We start from the raw sequence: 11,617 nt of genomic DNA on the forward strand, positions 1-11,617 counted from the left end.
TAATTTTTGAGAGGTTATTTTCAAGTAGTGGCTGACTATCACATATGCTTGTCAATATGTATATGATATATGGTGAGACTTAAAAGCTTTAAACAAATTATTAATGTCTAAGGTCATATTGAACAAAATAGTCATCTTTTCATCTTCATTGTTTTTTTCAAGAGCAAAAAGCCATTATATTTATGATAGCTAATATACATGTTGCAGTCCTGTAGACGACTGCTTCAGCCTTGGGGCCCTTCAGTTGACCTGCATTCCAAACGAAACAAAAACCTAAAAACAGAAACCTAAGTGTGACACCCTTTAATGTTTCAAAAAAAGAGAGACATCGTTTCAATGATTCATGACCGGAATAAAAACTACAAGGCATTGCTAATTTTCCCCTTCGTTGTTATCCCACTTGTCATTTCTTTTTTGGTTTGTAAATTAGTGAGATCTATTTATATTATACAAAAAATGATATAAGTAGTTTGAGCCATGGCCTATCTCCTCGGGGAGAATGGCCACTGCCTGTGAAGAGAACCATCATGATGCGGGGCTAATACTGGTTATGCCATTATGATGTCGACTTTAGATCCCCACAAGGCCCAACTTGGTCCCAACCAGTGTTTCCTTCAATCCCAATTTAAGGGAAATAAATCCCTTCCTTATTTAAATTCCAAGTGGGAGCAATGGCAAGGATATAGTTAAATCCATTTCTATAAAACCACCGGATCCAAACTTTTTTATAATGTGCGTTCACATATATGCCCAAGACTTAAGCAAAACCACCGTGGCCAAGACAGTAAATATGGTCTTACAATCACGATTGTGGTGCAAAGGTGTTACAATGCAAGCTCTTACCTTACTATAGCGCAGTCCCGAGTCCTGGCTTGTAGCCTTTCCTCTATTTTCTAAGCTCCTATCAATGCTCTAGCGACCAAGGGTTATGACCTTGGCCTCGACTCTTTTATGTTATGTGCAAGCTCCAATCGCGTGAGACATGTTGATTTGCTGCTACTGTCGCTGTTGATCTTGTCAACCAATGTGCTTTCTCCACGTCATTGCCCTTTACGCTTCAGCCTCGCTTGATGTCATCTCGACTGGTCCAAAGATGTGCGCAAGAAATTTGTCTGGGAGACAAACTCTAGGTAATGAAGTTTCTTTTGTCTATTACCGCACTTGAATTTCATCTAAAGTCGACCCCACATTTTCAAAGTGCGTTGCACTAACCTCCGGGCAGAGTTAGCACTCCTCAAGGCCCACTTGTCAGTTGCGTCCTCCAATAAATGTGCTCTGCATCATCTCGACGTTTGAGATGTTCGCTGATCTTCTACGTCAGCCAAACTCTTTCAAATAATGTGCAATGTCTTAATTGCTGGGACGAGTTAGCGTTTCGTTGCGGTCCCACTCGTGCTCCACACTAGCCCGGCTCCCCTCTGATTGGTTGACCTCACACGTCAGCTCGGTCCTTGTTAGCCCAATTGTGCGCTTCTCTCGTCCTTTCAAGATAGAACCTCCGACCTGGCGCTGTTATGTGACAACTTTTCCCTGACATAACTCAAGTTCTATCTCCTAGCGTTGTTAAGTGTTGGACTTTTGTCGACGCCTAAAAAAAATAGGTCTTCCACTCTCTCCCTTCGTTATACTCTCGATCACTGCTTCACTGCTTCTACAAAGAAATTGATCCAGACTTCAGCCACGCTCCTCTCTATGGATTCCTTTCGGCCCTCTGTAATCTCCACGCTTCCTCTGTGCTACTCTAGTTGCGTTCAAGGAAGAATTATATTCTTCCTGACCTTTACAATCTCTATGCAACCTTACACATTCCTATCATATGAAAATCCCTCTTGAGCTTTGTTGCTTCCAATGAGCCTCATAGCGTTCTCGCCTGTTACAAACACATTCAATACAATTACAGAGATGATCTCCTTAACAATGAACAAAGGCTTGACTCATATTGGAAACAAAGTATCTACATAACAAAGAGCCATAACAGAGAGGTCAAATACTTTGTTTCCAATATTGAGCATTGAGAGCCATGGACCTCCACCATAACAACGAGTACTTCATGGATCCGCAGTATCACTCATTGATTGCTCGTGTTCTACCTTTTGGATGAGGATGATGCACCTGGTTCACCATGCCCAACTGGCTCAACACATGCACCACACACTTGGCAGATGATCCGGGGTCCAAATGAGGGATTATGTCATCATCTGAGCCTTTACAGATGTTTACAGGCACTTTCAATCCACTTGGAGACCTGAGGATGCCCTTGTGCCTTCTACACGCATTTGGGGGCACCATAGGGATTTGCTTGGATAACAAGGGGCCAACCTCTTGTCCACTATGTTTGAGGTCCATTCTCACATCATGGCACAATCTGGACTTCATTAGGCCTCCTTAAAGGCACAACAACTTACTTTATTGATCGTTCAACCCTCTTGAGAGGCTTATTATTTTATTATTGAGCTATCTCGCTAGGCTTGTCACCAAGGGATGTTATTATTGCACATTATTTTATTATTTGGGGCTCAATTAGGCTATATTAGGCAAATAGAACTCCTTAGTGATTGTATAAATTGAAGTGAGATGATTTATTTTGATCATCATCACTTGGATTGGGTTATTAGCTCTTGTGAGATTTTTGCTATCCCTTTTGGAGGATGAGTTTGGATAATATGGATGAATTTTGATGTTTGGATCTATCTCTCTTGTCTTGGAGCTTCATTATTGGCATAATTTGATGATTGGATATACTCTTTTGTACATGTAAGTGCTCTTTTTCATGCTTATTCTTGTTATTTTCTTTGTCACATGAATGTTACTGGGATTTTCGCTATACAAGTATGAAATTTACTGCTTTCCTATACGAATTGGTGGAAATTTTGATCTTTTATAGCATTGCGTCGTGTCATGGGCCATGTATGAATGGGTGAATGTTCCTAGAGATAATTTGTGCTAAATACATCTCGATAAGTCATCAATTATTGCAAATCGAAGTATAAAGCAATGTTGCATTAATTGTTACCGGGATAATATTGGCGCGAGGAAAAAATCGGAATTATCGGGAAATTATCGTTTGGTACAAAAAAATTCATTTTTTTTTTCAATTTTTCTAATATCTAAACTATCTACAACATAAAATAAATACATTGACACATAAATTGTAAAAATTTCTGTTTTCCCACCCTGGTTTTCAGTTTCACCTTATTTCTCCCATGTAGTTAAATGCCTATTCCCATAACCATACATTTAACAGACTGAAAAAAATAAATATGGCTGAAAACACAAATTCTGGAAATTTTTCAGAATGCTGGAAATTGCAGAAATAAAAATCAGCAATTAAAAACAGCCATTAAAACACATTAAAACACTGATATTTTTGGTCAACTTGACCCTGGAAAAACCCCCTACAACTCTTGGGGAAAACCAATTTGAGAGCTCTTCTTTATTTCTGAAAATTGCCTTTTTACAGTGAGAATTATTCAGCGAAAAATCAGCAAACAAATTTACAACTTATCTCCTTTCCCGTGCCTCACAGCAATCTGGAAATTACAGCAAACAGGACAGTAATAAATGCTGTACGACCTCCGTTTTGTGTGCAGAAAAATCAACAAACTGCTCCTCGATGTTTGTGCAAAAATCTGCCTTTCACTATGTGCTGAATCAGCTGTACAAATTTGCTCAACTGCTGCCTTGGAATGTGTGCCAAGCTGCTGTCTCCTTCTCCTTCCTGCTCAGAAATCTCTCTTGCTCTCATGCTCTCCTTCTCCCAATCTGCTCATGAAAGAATGAATGACCTTTTCCTCCTTTTCCTCCTTTAATATAACTCCAAGTGACTTTTGGGTGATCCAAGTGACTTTTGGGTGATCTCTAAATCCAATGGCTGAAATAGATTTAAATCAATGGCTGAGATTAAATGCTCATTTAAATCTCACTTTGTATTTTTTAATTCACCCCACTTTAATAAAGACCCACTTAGTCATTTATTTCCAAAGTCACTTTTCCTTTCTAATTTTTCATTTACTTTAAAATTAGACTTAGTAACTTTATCACTTAAAGTCACTTTTAAATTAGATTTAACTTTATAAAATTATAAAGTCACTTTAGGAGAAAAATTAAATTCTTTTGGACACTTTTCCCTAGGCCAAAGATCAAAGCCTTAGGGAACCACCTGTCCTCCGGTACCAAATTTCAACACTCCCTCTTACCGAGGAAGGTGTTCCTCACCACTCCCTCTTACCGAGGAAGGTGTTCCTCACCACACCCATCTTGTCTCTGAAGTAGCCATGCTTGCCCCGTGGTAAGGCTTTGGTAAGAATATTTGCAACCTGCTCATCAGTGGAAATATACTCAAGCTTCACAGCTCCCTTCTGAACATAGTCTCTGATGAAATGATATCTGATCCCGATATGCTTTGACCTGTCATGAAATACTGGATTCTCCGTGAGTTTAATGCAACTCTGATTATCACAGTAAATCACTGAAGGTCTCAACGGCTGACCAAATAAGCCAAACAACATCTTGCGAAGCCAGATGGCCTCACAACTAGCTAGACTGGCTGCCATATACTCTGCTTCCGCTGAACTCAGTGCTACTGACTGCTGCTTCCGGCTGAACCATGACACTACTGCTGAACCCAACCCAAAACAACACCCTGAAGTGCTCTTCCTATCAGAAGCACAACCTGCCCAATCAGAATCAGTGTATCCTGCCAATCTCACTCCATCTCCCTGCCTGTAGTCCAGACCATAATCCACTGTCCCCTGCAAGTACCGCAAAATGTGTTTTGCAGCCACCCAGTGAACCTTCCTAGGCTCACACATAAACTGACTCATCGTGTTGACTGCAAAACAGATATCTGGTCTAGTGTTGACCAAATACATCAAGGAACCAATCAGCTGCCTGTACAATGTGGGATCCACCAACTCGGAATCTGAAGCATGAAGCTTCTTCAGTTGGTGATCATCGGTGTCGACATGGGTCTACAATCCTCCATGTGGAATCTGCTAAGGATGTCCACAATATACTTCCCCTGCCCCAGGAAGAAATGCCCCTCCTCCTGCCACACCTCCAAACCCAAAAAGTAATGCATCAAGCCGATGTCCTTCATCTCAAACTCCGCCGCAATATCTCTCTTGCAGTGCTCTATGAGTCTCTCTGCACCTGTAATGATCAAGTCATCCACATACAACACCAGAATGAGAGGCTCCTCACCAATCACAATAAAGTAAAGGTTCGGATCTGCCTCACTCTTTGTGAAACCCATCCCCTGCAAGTATGCATCTATCCTGGAGTACCAAGCTCTGGGAGCTTGCTTCAGGCCATAAAGGGCCTTCTTCAGTCTGCACACATGGGACTCCTTCCCATGCACCTCAAAGCCCTGTGGCTGCTCAATGTACACCTCCTCCTGTATGAAGCCATTGAGAAATGCAGTGTTCACATCCATCTGGTGGATCTTCCAACCCATCTCTGCTGCTATCGATATAATGGAGCGGATCGAAGTATATCGAGCCACGGGAGCGAAGGTCTCCTCATAATCAACTCCCTCTACCTGGGAGAACCCTCTAGCCACAAACCTCGCTTTGAATTTCTCAATGCTGCCATCTGCAGCATGCTTTACCTTGTAAAGCCATCTGGAAGTAACCACGGATTTGCCCTCAGGCCTCGGCACCACCTCCCAAACATCATTCTTCATGATAGAAGAATACTCCTCCTGCATGGCCTCTCTCCAGACCTGCTGGCTAGCTGCCTCCTCATAGCTAGAAGGCTCAGAGTCAAGGATGCTGGTAACCATCGCCATATAACTACAAAACCTCTCAGGTGGTCTACTCTCTCTGACCGGCCTCTTCGGCTCAGCAACAGATGTGGCATCTCTCAAGGTGTCCTGAAGCCACTTGGGCTTCCTCTTCCCTGAGCATGCTTCTCTCATAGGAGAATGAAACTCCTCCTCCTCATCACCATCAGTAGCCTGAACTCCTGACTGTCTGTCTGCTGTCCTCCTGCCTGCACCTGAACCTGTAGAAGCTGAGGTACCGTGTGAACTGTCCATCAGTGGACTCCCTAGTGAACTGCTCTGCATGCTGCCCGGAGCACCACCCCTCTGGCTCGGCGAGCCACTGCTCACTGATGGACCTGACATCCTCATAGATGTACCTCCGGATCCTCCTGATCCTTGCCCACTGGATCCTTGCGACTGACTCAACTGCTGCTGAGGGTCTGGCTGATCCAGATACTCTAACTCCCGTGACCTCCTAAAAGCCCTGTCCTCCTCGAACTTCACATCCCGTCTGACAACAACTCTCCTCTGTGCAGGAATGTAAATCCGAAAGGCCTTTGAGGTCTCACTGTAGCCCACAAAGATACCATTCTCTGCGGTGGGTTCTAGTTTGGTCCTCTTCTCCTTGGGTATATAGGAGTATGTAATGCATCCAAAGATATGAAGATGACCAAGATCAGGCTTCTTCCTAGAGAAAGCCTCCGGAGTCATGTGCCCCAAGGCACGATGCGGACTCCTGTTCTGCAAGTAAACAGTTGTGTTGCAGGCCTCTGCCCACAAGAACAATGGCAACCCTTGATCATGTAACATGGATTTGGCAGCCCCTATGATGGATCTGTTCTTCCTCTCTGCAACTCCGTTCTGCTGGGGGTTGTAAGGAACAGTAAACTCCCTCCTAATGCCTGCCTCCGCACAATAGTCAACAAACTCTCCAAGGGTGTACTCTCCTCCATTGTCCGACCTCAAGGACTTGATCTTTCGACCTGTCTGAGTCTCCACAAGAGCTCTGAACTCCTGAAACCGCTTGAAGATCTCACTCTTGGTCTTCAAAAAATAAATCCAGGTCCTCCTGGAGTGATCATCAATGAATAACACATAGTACTCATATCCACTCAAGGAAACATGAGACATCCGACCGCTCACATCGGAATGAATCAAATCAAGTATCCCCGTCGCTCTGCTGTCACTGCTGGGAAAAGGGGATTTGGCAAACTTGCCCATCGCACAACCTTTGCAAGTATCAAAGTGATCAGTACTGAAATCTGGCACACCTGTAGTGATCTCCCGCAATGTCCTCAAGGCTCCATGATACATATGTCCCATCCTGCGGTGCCAAATCTCACACAGCTCAGAACTGCTAGCTCTGCTGTCGGTACTACTGCTCAATGCCAAAAGGGGTTGGAATGCAAACTTGTACACCTTTGCATGGCGTACACCTATCACTCTAGCTGAATCAGCTGGAGCGTCCCTGGGATACATCAACACCTGTCCTCCCCTGAGCAGTACCTCATATCCTCTGTCCTCCAAAGCTGAGACGGATATGAGGTTCTTCCTCATCCCTGGCACATAAAGAACCTCTGACACCTTCAAGGGAGGTTTGGACTCCCTCTGAAATGTCACTGTCCCCACCCCGACTGCTCTAACAACTCTGTCCTCACCGAGTACTACCTCAATATCAGTGCCACTCTCTGAAAGCTCTGAGAAGTACTCCCGGACTCCTGTCATGTGACGTGAAGCCCCACTATCCACATACTAGATACCTGAAGATGCTCCGCTAATCGAGGGAAAAGCATGCTCCCTCTGAACCTGTGTGGCAGGTGATCCTGTACTAGAGGACTCACACGTAGTGAACGCAAACTCTCGGTCAAAATGACCAGCAAAGTCCTCAATCTCTGCTGAAGCTGCCACGTCCTGGTTCTTCCCCTTCTTCTTCTTCTTCTCCGGACACACAACTGCATAGTGTCCCATCTTTTGACAATTCCAACACTTCTGTGTTCCCCTGTTTACCTTTACCTTTGCCTTTGCCCCCACCACCACTTGTGGAAGCCTGCTTCTTCCCTTTGCCTTTCTTGCCTCCTGCCACCAGTGCTACGTCCTCATCCTGCTCAACTGGCTTGGCTGCCCCAAGCTGTCCTTTCCTGATCTCTGTCTGAATACAATCATCCCAAAACCTCTCCCACGTGGGAAGGGTCTCACGTGCACAAACCCCATCAGCAAAGTTCAACCATGAACGGGGGAGGCCATTCACTGCAATACGCACCAACTCAGTGGATGGAATGGCCTCTCCAATCGCTGCCAACTCATCTCTCACATTGGTAATCTTTGTGAGATATCCAGCTGCACTATCATTCCCCATCTTAATGTTCTTCAGCTTCTCCTTCAGGACCATCTTCCGGTTCTCATTGGTACTCTGGTAGAGATTGGACAAAGCTGTCCACATCTCATGGGCATTGCTCTTTCCTCTCACATGAGGAATGCAATGGTCTTTGATTCTGTCTAGAATCAGCCTCTTACCCTTATTGTTCTTCTTTTTATACTCAGCCAACTGAGTAACATCAGTGGGCACAACAACAGGGTTCTGTGCGGTATGCACCATGATATCCCAGATTTTTGCCTCCTCAAAGATACTCTGCATTCTCTCATTCCAAACGCTGTAATTTATATGCCCATCCAGCCTATCCTCCACCCTCAATCCCAATGACATCCTGCTGTCCTAAAACTGAAAAATAGCACTGCTGTAGTAAAGATAAAACTGCTGTTTATGAAAAAATCAGCTTGATTGAATTTTCTGAGTGAAAAATCAGCAACTGTAATTTTTCCTTTTGCTGTCCCAAACTGCCCTTCAGCACTCAAGCTCCGATACTATGTAAAAATTTCTGTTTTCCACCCCGGTTTTCAGTTTCACCTTATTTCTCCCATGTAGTTAAATGCCCATTCCCATAACCATACATTTAACAGACTGAAAAAAATAAATATGGCTGAAAACACAAATTCTGGAAATTTTTCAGAATGCTGGAAATTGCAGAAATAAAAATCAGCAATTAAAAACAGCCATTAAAACACATTAAAACACTGATATTTTTGGTCAACTTGACCCTGGAAAAACCCCCTACAACTCTTGGGGAAAACCAGTTTGAGAGCTCTTCTTTATTTCTGAAAATTGCCTTTTTATAGTGAGAATTATTCAGCAAAAAATCAGCAAACAAATTTACAACTTATCTCCTTTCCCGTGCCTCACAACAATCTGGAAATTACAGCAAACAGGACAGCAATAAATGATGTACGACCTCCGTTTTGTGTGCAGAAAAATCAGCAAAATTTGTGCAAAAATCTGCCTTTCACTATGTGCTGAATCAGCTGTACAAATCTGCTCAACTGCTGCCTTGGAATGTGTGCCAAGCTGCTGTCTCCTTCTCCTTCCTGCTCAGAAATTTCTCTTGCTCTCCTTCTCCCAATCTGCTCATGAAAGAATGAATGACCTTTTCCTCCTTTAATATAACTCCAAGTGACTTTTGGGTGATCCAAGTGACTTTTGGGTGATCTCTAAATCCAATGGCTGAAATAGATTTAAATCAATGGCTGAGATTAAATGCTCATTTAAATCTCACTTTCTATTTTTTAATTCACCTCACTTTAATAAAGACCCACTTAGTCATTTATTTCCAAAGTCACTTTTCCTTTCTAATTTTTCATTTACTTTAAAATTAGACTTAGTAAGTCCTGAATAGTAAGTCCTGACTCCTGAGTCCCAACTCAGCCTCAAAATATCAACAAAAAATATGATAATGTATCTCACCATGTCATAATGTCATATACAATAAAATGAAGAAAATAACTAAAGTCTAATCCTATTGATTTCCCTTTCCCTCTAGATGTAGATGCTGATGCCCGTGCTGGTGGAGATGGCAGTGGAGTCTGATGTGCTCTAGACCCTGAAGAACTAGAAGTAGGAGCTATAGGAGGTAGACCACGTCCTCTACTGGTGGCAGTGGTAGCCCGGGTAGGTGGTGTCACCTCCTCCTCCTGTTCGTCGTCCTCCTCCAACTCCTGCTCCTCCTGCTCCTCCCCCTCCACTACATCCTGCACTAACCAATCATCAGCAGACTCCATGAGAGGCCTCTCGGCCTCAACACTCCATGCAGCAGTGGTGTCAATCCCATCCAATGAGATGGCATCCACATCAGGTGTCCTCTCAAGTTGCCTCACCCACAATCGAAGATTGTAGTAGACGTAGGCCATGTCATTAAGTCGCTGGGACTCCAACATGTACAAAGATCATGAAATAATAATTAATAATTATAAAAAAAATATTGTTTAATGAATTCAACAATTTATTTGGAAATTTGCAATATTTTAAATGTTTAAGTGTTAACCTGTTGCGCTTCTTGTTGTGTATTTTTTCAAATACACTCTAGTTGCGCTTACATCCTGAGGAGCTACATGTTTGGCTAAGGATGCGAATGGCAAGCTTTTGCAGAAGGGGTACCCTGCCACCATACATTTTCCACCATGCATCTACAACAAAATTACAAATAAAATTTTAAATAAACATAAGAAAAAAATGGAATTTGAAGAGACATTGAAATTTGAAACAAAGTTACAAACTAAAAAATACCTGGCATTTTAATCGTCCTATTAGTGACAGCCATGTCAAAGCCAAATGTGCCATCTGCCATCCTATATGTCTCAATTTGTTTAGAGATCTCTATACGTTGTTCTGGAAATCACACCATCTTCTGGACATAGGATAAGAATCCATCCATGATCTCAGCATCAAAATCAAACCCACATGCGTAAGAGAATGTAGGGTTCAGGAATAGCCCAGCAGCATGAATGGGATGATGGAGTGTGTTGTTCCATCACTCATCAATCACTCCCCATAGGAGTTGTCTCTGAAACCCATCATCTCCCTTACCATCATAGTAGCCCGAATGGCTTCTTTGGCCCTGTCCATTGCCTCATACAAATAGCCCATTGCGGGCTTCTCACCATCAACCAACCGAAGAACCTTTACCAAAGGTTCAGTAACAACGCACACCTCCTGCACTCTTGCCCAGAAGTCTTCCTGGTATGAAACTAGTCTGCATACAGCCTCTACTTACCGTTTCACCACACTCTTGAAAATGAATTTACTCACAAACTTAAAAGGTGCAATAGTAGGCCTTTGAGGTTTCTACTTACCGTATCTGGGTCTGGCTGATCCAGATACTCTAACTCCCGTGACCTCCTAAAGGCCCTGTCCTCCTCGAACAACGCATTTATTGCAGTTCGTACAACGCATTTAATGCTGGCAGTACAACATCATTTAATGCTGAAAGTGGGCACAAAAATCGAGGAGGCCGTACAACGTTTATTGCTGTCCTGTTTGCTGTAATTTCCAGTGTGCTGTGAGGCATGGGAAAAGAGATAAGTTGTAAATTTGCTTGTTTATTTTTTTGCTGAATATTTCTCACTGTGAAAAGGACATTTTCAGAAATAAAGAAGAGCTCTCGAACTGGTTTTCCCCAAGAGTTGTAGGAGGTTTTTCCAGGGTCACATTGACAAAAAATCTCAGTGTTTAAATGTGTTTTAATGGCTGTTTATTACTGCTGATTTTTATTTCTGCAATTTCCAGCATTCTGTAAAATTTCCAGAATTTGTGTTTTCAACAATATTTATTTTTTTCAGCTTGTTAAATGTATGGTTATGGGAAAAAGCATTTAACTACATGAGAGAAATAAGGTGAAACTGAAAACCGGGGTGGGAAAACAGAAATTTCTACATGGTATAAGAGCTTGAGTGCTGAAGGACAGTTTGGGACAGCAAAAGGAAAAATTACAGCTGCTAATTTTTCACTCAGAAAATTCCAGCAAG

This window comes from Pinus tabuliformis, chromosome 5_1 (genome assembly GCF_031772625.1).
Source record: "Pinus tabuliformis cultivar Carrire ecotype Pingquan chromosome 5_1, CPIR1, whole genome shotgun sequence".
Taxonomy (NCBI): domain Eukaryota; kingdom Viridiplantae; phylum Streptophyta; class Pinopsida; order Pinales; family Pinaceae; genus Pinus; species Pinus tabuliformis.